This window comes from Amaranthus tricolor, chromosome 1 (assembly GCF_026212465.1).
Source record: "Amaranthus tricolor cultivar Red isolate AtriRed21 chromosome 1, ASM2621246v1, whole genome shotgun sequence".
Lineage (NCBI taxonomy): Eukaryota > Viridiplantae > Streptophyta > Magnoliopsida > Caryophyllales > Amaranthaceae > Amaranthus > Amaranthus tricolor.
In genome coordinates, this window is record NC_080047.1 from 36,948,962 (window position 1) to 36,958,120 (window position 9,159).

Genomic DNA, 9,159 nt, shown 5'->3' on the forward strand with positions numbered 1-9,159 from the left:
CATCATGCGGATTTAAAAGATGTTTGTTTACCACATGGTTTTCAACAACTTAAGTTTACCATATGGAATTTCCCATTGAATTTAAAGAAAAATTGAACTTTCATATAAACTAAATTGAGATTATTTTATTGCCGACACAACATATATACTTATAGTTTTAAAGTAATCATTTATAATTTTACAGTAGTTTCATTTATAATTTTAAAGTAATCAATTACAATCTTAAAATGATCATTTCAATTACAATTTTAAAGTGGTCATTATTTATAGTTTTAAACTGAATACTTATAATCTTAAAGTTGATCAATGACAATCTTAAAGTAATCAGCTACAATCTTATAGTAATCACTTACAGTTTCAAAGTGATCAATATTATAATATTTATAAAGTTATCACTTATGACCTTAAAGTGATCACTTCAATTTTCAAATTACTCAATTAGAGAAAAAGACAAATTGTATGGGTTCGTGTCACTACGAAATGATTTCTCAGAGAGATCTGTAACAGACTCAAAATTCTTAATCTTAATCTTCCGATTAATTATTCCGAATTTTCAATTTAAATTCCTAATCCTTTGGTTATCTATTTCAAACCACCTTTAATTCCTAAACCTTTTTTCGATTTTTTAATTTCTTTTAATATTAAACTTTAAAATATTATTTTGTTTAAACGTTTTTTATAAGCACTAAAATATTATTTTATTATTTTATAGTACGAAAAGTAAAATTTTATTATTAAATTTACGATTTTATAAAACTTTACGTTTTAAGTTCCTTCCTTAAACTAACATTGATATTTATTATTTTAACCTTGCAACTTTGATTTAATTATTTTATACCTAAAAATGAGTCATATTTTTATTATTAACTGTAAGTATAGTTTTAAGCAAAATTTTCTAAGTAAATTATCATATTTTCATGATCAAACTTACCCATTATTTTAAAGTGTATTCACTTGTACATACTAGAACAAAAATTTGATGAACCAAATTCATTTCTATTTAACCCATGATGTTCATTACTTATACAAGTTAACCTTCTTCTACACTTCAATTTCTTATACACCCACTTACTTACTCCAACTCTTACAAGTTTACTTTCACACTCCAACTCTTACACATACACTTACATATTCTAAATCACTTATACAAGTTAACCTTCTTCCATATGCTAAACTACTTACACAAGTTAACCTTCTTCCATACTCCTAACATCCGTATTCATACACTTTATGAACTAGAAATTGCCTAAAACCCATTATAAATACCCCCTTAGCCAAGAGAACACTTCCACCTCCATCATTTAATATTTCTAACATTCTTTTTTATATCTTCACTTCACTAAAATCTTACTAACTTAATATCTTTGTTATTAGTTGAAATTCAAGAAGATGAAGCTTATCATTTTAGAGCATTATTGGGTTATTACTTTGGGTATTTAAAGTATCATTATTTTTGGAGTTTGGATTTATTTATTTTGGGAACTTAGAAGATCATCATTATTTTGGGAACTTAGAAGATCATCATTATTTTGGGAGTTTGGATTAATTATCTTTGAAGCATTATTATCTATCTTGGATATTATTTTCCTAATTAGTACTTAGTACTAATCCTTGGTGTTAGTATGGTATAACTTATTGCCATACTCTTTTTGTGGAATTTTACATTATATTTACTTTAAAATGTACAAAGTATGAAATATGTTGATATGTTTTAGTAGGAAGTTAGTTTAATGAAATTATGATCAAGATTATATTAAGTATGTGTATGCTAAAAGTATTTTTAGTATGTTAATTTAATAATATTTGAACAAGTTTAGGAAGTTGGGTGCAAAATTGTATTCTAGTGATATTAAGTATAGTTTATGTTATAAACTAGTGTTAGTATGTTTATGAGTTATGTGGTACATTATGAATGTTATTATATTTAAGAATTTTTTTATGTTAGAATTTTTATTAATATGTTTATGTTCGCCTTCAAACTAGTTTATAAGGTAGTAAGTTATTTTATGAACATATTTTTTTTATCAAGTATGGTTATATTAAGAATGTTGTTATTATACTTTATTTTGAGATTTAAGTTTATCCTTAAAGTAATAGTAAATTTTCAAGTTATTGCGTAAAGTTTTTATTTTTTTTAAGTGGCTATGTAAATTATTTAAATCTAGGATTTAGTATGCTAAATTAAATTAAGTCATTCTTTTTATGTGAAAATGGCCTAAAACACTCATAGGTCATTTGACCACTATCATATAAAAAAAAGAGTTTGATTTACTATTTAAAATTATTACAACTATTTTTATGATAATAATAAAATAACAATTTAAAAAGATATTTTTGAGAAATCTTTATAAGTTATTAAATATTGAAGTGTTTTTCTTGAATTATGAGATTTCATTATAAAAGAAACTTTTAATCACTATTTAGTACACAATATTTTATTTGCTAACTATTTGACCAAAATTTATGTAAAATGATGTAAAAGTATTTTAAGTATACTTGCCACTCAAACTATGTGTGAAATATTGATTTTGCGAGATTACAAGTTTTACTTGTTTTATAATTAGAAATATTGTCTTTTGTGAAAATTATAAGTTTGACTTGTTTTAAAACTAGAAATATTGATTTTTGTGAAATTATAAGTTTTGTTTGTTTTATAACTAGACCGTTGATTTTTGCAAACCTAATAAGTTTACTTATTTTTCTAAACTTGAAACATTGTTCTTTGGTGAACTTGTAGAATTTTGGGAATTTATCCAAATGATGCAATTTTAACTTGAATTTTAATTAGAATATTTGATTTTTTTTTGAAGAGAATAAAGTTTTATTTATTGTAAAGTTGAAAATGTTGATTTGGAAACTTATTTAAAGAGAAATAAATTTAGCAGCTACTTGTGAAAAATGTTAATTTGAAGACTATTAATAGATTATTAAGTTATTAGTGTGAATTTAGCGAACTATTAAAATAAGTTATAAATAAAATTTAATGTGTAAAAATTTAATAATGAATGTATAAAGACATAAAAGTTAATTTTACATTATGATTAAGAATTTTTTTAAATAAAAGAGGTTATCATCTAAGTTGATCAAAGTCAAAGTCAAATTGTAGTAATAAAAATGTGATGTACTTGTGTGAATGAATATTGATTGAATGACCCTGATAGTAAGGTAATGTCGAACCACGGAACGGCATGTAAAATCCCGGCGCCCGTGTTGGCCGGCACGTAAAATGTGGTGTAAGACAGGGGGTTAGCTACCTATCCTGTAGAACTCGAGCATAAAATTGTATTGGAGGGGTGACGACTCCTATCACAGTTAGGGTTTAGGACTACGGTCCTCACCTAACCAGACTCTTACATATTATCAGGTGTCATATTGATGTGCTTGTTAATCAATGATAAACTTGATTAGTGATGATGCTATGATGCACGGTACGGTTATGAGTATCAACCAAATGAACATACTTAAGTATTAAGATTACCGAATTGTATAAGTGGCAGTAATGTACTTCTGTCAGGATTGAGAATGGTATCTTAATGACTTAAAAGTATGAAACATAAAAAGAACATGGTAAAAGTATACGGTGGTGTCAATTAATTATAAGCTCGTACTTATTTATTATTTTGTAAATGTAGCGTATAATTTCCGTATTTTGAGCTGGATAGGAAGTTATGCTCGGCGCTAAGCGCTGACCGATTCAATCGGTTGTCGTCGGTATCATGGATGGTAGCATTTTTCAGGATTTAGTTCAGGTTCCGATCCAGGCCGCAACAATTACTATTTATCGAGGACTTAGCTGTTTTTTTACATTTATTGATAACTTGATGATGTATTTTTTTCATTTTGAGCAAACAATATTTCTTATCAAATGTAATATTTTACTTTTGTTTTAAATAGTTTTAGTTTTTATAATTTAAAGTTTTTAACAGTTCGACATTTTGAGACTTCTGCAATATTTTTGTATTAAACATTATTATTAAATTTTAATTATATATCGAGATTGCCACTCCTATTACAGATCACTCATATGAGTTGAGCTAATACTTAAAGATGTTAATTTAAAAAACGGGATAAAAATATAACCAAAAAATGCACTTTCATCTTCCATTTTCTATCAATTAATTCTGATACTCATTCAACTTCTATTGTTTACTCTTTCCTTAAGATTTTCGCACATAAATTGCATTTTCTTGAATAGTTTTGTCATTTTCTTTGCTCTTAATCACAAGTAATCTTAATAGTTTTCAACATGTTTTATTAATTTTTTTTACCTGTTTTAATTATTAGGGTTTAATATCACCATTTCGCTACTGAATTTTGAATTATTAGGGTTTATTTTTTATACAATTATTGTTTTCTTGCTCGTTTTGTCGCTAATACATTATTTTTGAGAAGCGTTATTTACATACTTTGATGGAGTTTTAGATTCTCATGCTTCATCTAACACTTTTGGTTCAAAAGCAGAGTTGTTCCTATTGTTTGTTGTTGAGGATGAAAATGATGTCATACCTTTTGAAACTAATGAACTCACTCAAGAAGCTTTGTTTATTTATATGTGGTAAGACTCTAGTTAAGGATTTTTCAGTTATGGCTTCTTGGCATATCCTAAACACCTGCTTGATAGAGGATAATCAAATATTTACATACCCTAAATTCCTATTTAACACCCCATAAACATCTACCTAATATACTGTAAGCACCTCGTTGAAATACTCTAAAATCCTGTTTGATATAACATAAACTCCTACTTGACATAGCGTAAACTCCTACTTGATTTAGCATAAACCTCTACTTTACATACCTCGAACTCTTTCTCGACATGCCTTTAACTTTTACTTGACATACCCTAAACCCCTATTATGACGACCGTATTGATTTTTCAATTCAATAAAATACCAGTGTAAGTTAGCGTTTACTGAAATTGTTAACTTTCTATCTTCTCCATTTAAAAAAATAGGGTTTACAAAGAATGATTCTTCAACTTTCCCTAACACTAGTTGAAGTTAGGTATACAAAAATTGATTTTGATGACTGTCAATTAATTCTCCATTCATTAATTTGGAGATTCATGTGACATTCACATTTGTGCCCTTTACTTCAATTATGCCAAAGATTTATAGTTCTTTGGTTTCATAGTATAAAGAGCTCATGTGCATTTTTTTATTTATGTGAATTTGCATATGATATTTGTTATCAAAAGTTAATTGAAATAACCTTTATATTTGTGTTATTACTGATAACAGATTCGACCTCCAAACTCCATCCTAAGTGGACGCCACTCAATCCACTCAATGACATTGGAGTAATAAAAAGTTGTTATAGTATATGTGTAACTGCCTCGAATTATGAAGGCAAACACTAACTGGAATTTAGTATTAATCAAGCGGAAGCTTACTTTTGCCAACATAATTGTCAAACCAATATCCAATTAAAATACTTGAACCAAACCAAAGCAATATAACGGAAGTCTTAATTGTCCAAAATATAGGAAAATTACAACCAAATCGAAATAAGGCCAAAGTTTAAATTATATCTTTAAAATATCCCAAACCTAAACAACTGAACTCATAGTCTCTTAAATACAGTATAGCGATCTAAACAAAAGGGGATCATACTCCAACTTGGGTTCCTCTTCCACTCGCATATCAATTCTCCGTCGAGGTGCAATGGGTGTTTACTCTAATAACAAAACCATTGGAAAACATACAAAGCATAGTATAAGCAAAAAGGTTGAGTATAAACACACTAGTGTCCGTCAAACAAGTTATTAAAACCTTTTTATTTTGCGTAAATTCATTTTGAAATATGCCTTTTCATTTGATAAATCATATTATCATTCAAACCGAGTTTAATGGTTTTATAGTCATTTCAAATTCTCATTTTTCATCATAAAACATAAGATCTCAATGGATCCAAATCAATTTCAAACTCATACCATAAGTTTGGATGGATACTCTGTGAGTCATCCTGTGACTCGTTTGGTAGTCGGTCTACTGTCCGCGACATGTTCGGCAAGTGTAACACAATGGTATTGTGAACAATACACGCTCAGTATTGGTGAGTCGCTTAATCATGCAAACAACATTTGTTGTGGCATATGTACTCGCCATTTCGGCTAAAATATTCTTGTAATTTCAATAGCATTTGAATTAAAAAATATTAAATTTTTCCATATAATAAACATCTTTTATTTGCAACATAGCAAAACATATTTTATTTGCGACTTAGCAAAATCAAATCAAATCATAATATTTCCCACATGGGTAAAACATGCTTAGCATAATCATATCATCAAACATGACCTTTATATTATATTGGGGCATCACAAGCATGTATGAAAATGCATCATAACAAACAGTGACTAAAGTTCAATACGATTTTTCAAGGAAACCACTCAAATGTTTCGTTTCAATCCTTCTTAAAGTAAATATAACTTAAAAGAGTTTTGAAATTCATTCAAAACAACTAGAATATAAATCATAAGTCTATAAAATCATTATCATATAAGATTTCATATAACATTATTTTCTTAAATACGAGATAGTTTTTCCGGTAATAAAATCAATAATTGATTTACAAAAAACATATTAAATCTCCAAGAAGGCCCAAATTAATCAAGTTATTATAATACCTTATTTAAAATGAATTTAAGGTTGTCCCATCAGATTATAAATGGTTATGCGAATTTATTAATATAATTATAAATTTTTGATATAGGTCTATTTTTACCCAAATTTAATTAGCAATATTACACCTTTTAATAAATAAAAATTTTCTATTAATTTGATAAATTAGTAAATAATTAATAATTAGCTTAATAAAATTATACTAAAGTACCATAAGTCCTATAACATGTTTGTTAGGCCATTCAAACTTATAAAACTCATGTATGATGTTTTATTTTTTTGTATAGACATTTTATCGATAAATAGAATAAAATATGTTTAAAATAATTTGAGTTCGAATAAAATATTGTAAAAATTCTATGATGTTTTAGAAGCTGTTTCAAGGGGTATAAAATTTTAAATAACCATTAGAAATCATGTGGGTATTTTTAATAATTAATATCATTATTTTACTAATAAACCAAATAAAACTTATTTAAGTCCATATATGGTCACGAAAATCCATATAAATTTTTGAACATGTATCTAATGTTTATATGAGTGTCTCATAAAATTTTCATGTCCAAAAGACATGATTTAGTATTTATTTTATATTTTACTGTTTTCTAACTTACCGATTATTAATAATCGAGTAAAAATTATTAAGGTCCTTAAACGTCAACAAAATTTTCCCAAACTTTTACCAATTTTAGTTACTTTCCATGAGTATGTGATAAAAATTTCAAATCCATATGTCTTTATTTGGTAATTATTTTATATTTTACTATTTTACAGTTTACCGATAAACAATTTAACGATTACTCAAAAATCATGAAAAATTCCAAAATAAATATATTCTGGTCAAATCTTCTGGAGACATTATAATATGGTTTTATTAATTATTTTTTATGATCAAGAGTTTATCTAATACCATGTTTTATAATAAGAATATTTAACACCTTAAAATCCATTAAAATATCAATTTAACGAATAATTTCAACAAAAAGTATCAAAGAGATTTTCTTAACATATAGCTACTGGAAATTTCTTTCAAAATGAATTTCAAATATTTTCAAAGTTCATATAATCACTTCCATCACAATAACTTTCACAAAGTAGTGTTAAATATGCCTATAAACATACAATAATTTATAAAATCAACATGCATGATGCCCACAATAATAATACATGTAATAAATTATTCCATACTCAAAATTATCATTTTGACATCATTTTTCAAGATTTAAGAACTCCTCTTTGGGAATTTTATTTTTAAAAACAATTTTATAAACAAACTTTTCCAACTTGTTCTTAAATCCTTTAAAAATAACTCCAATGTGACATAACTCGACTTCAAGTCTATATAATTATTCTGTCAGCTCCTATGCGTTTCTTAGAAGTGGTTTCAACTTCGGGTCCTCGCCCTTCAAGTCTCAATTCCAACTCTTCAACTGAACATATTGCATCATCCAAAAATCAATAATATTTTTGGATCTCTAACATGCACTTAACTTTCCTTAGTTGGAGTTGTTAAACTAATTTTTGTGATGATTTTAACATAATTTGGAGTATACTTATTATGTTGAGCAATATACTTAATTAAGTCCCATAATTTTACTTAAATCCTTAACAGTAAGAAAATTTATAAGTTTGCGGAAATACATTTTCTTAGTTTTCAACTTTTATAGATTTATACAAGTGATGATTTTTCCTCTTTTTAGTCATAAAATATGTCTTTATAACATACTTGATTTATGAGAAAGATTTCATACAAAAATCATTTTTATATGTACTTGTTCTAGTATAAGTCGTAAAAACAAAATTTGTAAACTTGAACTTATAATACCTTGTAAGAATGCTCCAAAGTGATATGGATGAAGTATAATAAAATGAATAATGTTTTTATGAAGTTTTTATGTTCATAAACTTCATATAAATAGTTTTTTTTGTAAGTGTTTTTGTAAGGAAATGAAAGTGTTTTTGTTGGAGGTAATTTGAGATGGCCTTGTATGTGTTTATATGAATACCTTGAGGAGTATATGATGATTTTATTAATTTGGACAACAGCTATTATGCTCTAAATGGGTGTTTTTCAAGTGGTTTTAGTGAGATTTTGTAGTTAAAACATGTAGGACTTGTAGAGGTATTTGAGGGAAGTTGTTTGAATGACTTTGTGAGTGTATTAAGTGACAATTTATGAGTGAGATGAAGATGATGGAGGAGCTGATTTTCTACAAAAAAAATCATATTCTTTGGCCCTTATATTTGGTCTTTGCATGCATGTAATGATGCCCAACATTGACTAGGACAAGAGGGAGTCTTGGGTAGAACATTTAGCTTGTGTGTGTAAGTGAATAAAGAGCATGCAATGGAGGAAAATGGGGTAGCTATAGCTTGTTGGTTTTAGTTCTTGGGAGGTGGTCTTTGTCCCCAAATTGATCTATTATAGTGTAGTAAAAGTTTATCTAAGATAGTTTAAGGTTTAGGTAAAAATTGTTGTACATGTAACAAGTTATGTAACATGTACTTCATGTTTAAAAATCACTTGTATATGTTT